Source organism: Nannospalax galili, unplaced genomic scaffold (assembly GCF_000622305.1).
Source record: "Nannospalax galili isolate Female #2095 unplaced genomic scaffold, S.galili_v1.0 scaffold39, whole genome shotgun sequence".
NCBI classification, from domain to species: Eukaryota; Metazoa; Chordata; class Mammalia; order Rodentia; family Spalacidae; genus Nannospalax; species Nannospalax galili.
The window spans coordinates 1643850-1646313 of NW_008346683.1; positions in this window are offsets into that span (position 1 = coordinate 1643850).

Genomic DNA, 2464 nt, shown 5'->3' on the forward strand with positions numbered 1-2464 from the left:
CTGGACCAAAGTATTCCCAGTGTTAAATGACCACAGTTGCCAACTCAGATTACTATATCCAGCCAAAATGTCTATTATAGTTGAAGGGGAAAGAAAAATCTTCCATGACATAAATAGGCTGAAGGAATTCATGTCTACAAAACCAGCCCTTCAGAGAGTTCTGGAAGCAATACAAAGAGCTGAAGAAAGGGATGACTATATCCAAGGGAGTAAGGAAAGAAATTCAATGAAAAGGTATACCTGGAAAAGTACAGCTACATCATGAATGTAAATAGAAATAAAAATGACAGGAATCACCACTCATCTTTCATTAATAACTTTAAATATCAATGGACTGAACTCCCCAGTTAAAAGACACAGAATAGGTGAATGGATTAAGAACCCAAACCCATCTTTTCATTGTCTGCAAGAAACTCATCTCACTTTCAAGAAAGGTATACCTGGAAAAGTACAGCTACATCATGAATGTAAATAGAAATAAAAATGACAGGAATCACCACTCATCTTTCATTAATAACTTTAAATATCAATGGACTGAACTCCCCAGTTAAAAGACACAGAATAGGTGAATGGATTAAGAACCCAAACCCATCTTTTCATTGTCTGCAAGAAACTCATCTCACTTTCAAGAACAGACATTATCTTAAAGTGAAAGGATGTAAAAAGATATACTAAGAAAATGGTACTAAGAAAAAAGCAGGTGTAGCAATTCTAATATCTGACAAAATAGACTTTAAACTAAAACTAATCAGAAGAGATAAAGAGGGCCACTTCATTCTGATCAAAGGAACAGTTAAACAAGAAGATACTGCAATCATGAACATATATTCACCAAATTCTGGTGCCCCCAACTTCATAAAAACAATACTATAGGACTTTAAGACCCAGATTAATCCCAACTCATTAATAGTAGGAGACTTCAATACCCCATTGTCTCCATTAGATAGGTCAACAGGGCAAAGAGTTAACAGAGAGACATCTGAATTAAACAATACCATATAACAAATGGACTTAACAGACATCTACCGAGTATTCCACCCAAGCACCAAAGGACACACTTTCTACTCAGCACCCCATGGAACCTTCTCCAAAATCGACCATGTGCTAGGGCACAAAACAAGCCTCAACAAATACAAAAAGATTGAAATAATTCCATGCATTCTATCAGACCACAATGCAATAAAGTTTACAATCAACACCCGAAGAAGCCCTAATCACCACATGAACACATGGAGATTAAACAACACACTCCTAAATGATGAATGGGTCAAAAGAGAAATTAAGAAAGAAATAAAAGTATTCCTGAAACTAAATTAAAATGACAACACAACACAACAAAACCTCTGGGACATGCTGAAAGCAGTCCTTAGAGGGAAGTTTATAGCTCTAAGTGCCTACATCAAAAAATCGCAACACAGCAGACAGTAGCAGGGATATCAGAGTATAAGGGATCTAGTGGGGGGAGGGAGGCTATGGGAGGGTGCTAACTGAGAAGTAGGTATAAAAGTAAATAAATAAATTAATTAATTAAAAAAGTCACAAAATTAAAAAAATCAGAAAGAACACAAATGAATGACTTAATGATGCAACTCAACATACTTGAAAAGCAACAGCAAATGATACCAAAACCCAGCAGACAAGAAGAAATAACAAAAATCAGGGCAGAAATTAAAGAAATTGAAACAAAGAAAACAATACAATGAATCAATGAATCCAAGAGCTGGTTCTTTGAAAAGATAAACAAGATTGACAGACCACTAGCCCAGTTAACCAAAAGAAAGAAAGAGCACCTCTGACAAAATCAGAGATGAAAGGGGAAACATCACAACAGACACCAGAAAGATACAGAACATTATAAGGGAATACTTTAAAAACCTGTATGGTACTGAATTTGAAAACCTAAAAGAAATGGATGGATATCTAAAGGCATGGGAACCTCCAAAACTAAACCAAGAAGAGATGAACAGCTTAAACAGACCCATAACACAAAAAGAAATTGAATCAGTAATACAAAACGTCCTGACTGAAAAAAGCCGAGGACCAGATGGATTTACAGCAGAGTTCTATCAGACATTTAAAGAACATCTACATTGGATACTACTTAATTTATTCTAAAAGATAGAAATGGAGGGAGGGGGAGGGAGGCTATGGGAGGGTGCCATCTGGGAAGTGGGTGTAGAGTTGAATAAGATGGTTTGGGATGTTCTGTGTGATACACACACACACACACACACACACACACACACACATCAACAAATTCTAAAAAATGTATTATATTTGAGGAGGAAGCATGGAAATTTACACCATGCTAATTAGTAGCAGTGATAAATATCATCATTGAAATCTACCTGATGACTTCATAGACATACACAGGTGCCAAAGATCCAAGTGCAACTGATTATGACTAGTAATAATCAGATACATACAGATTAGAGACACATGCACCAACATCTCATTGTTAGTA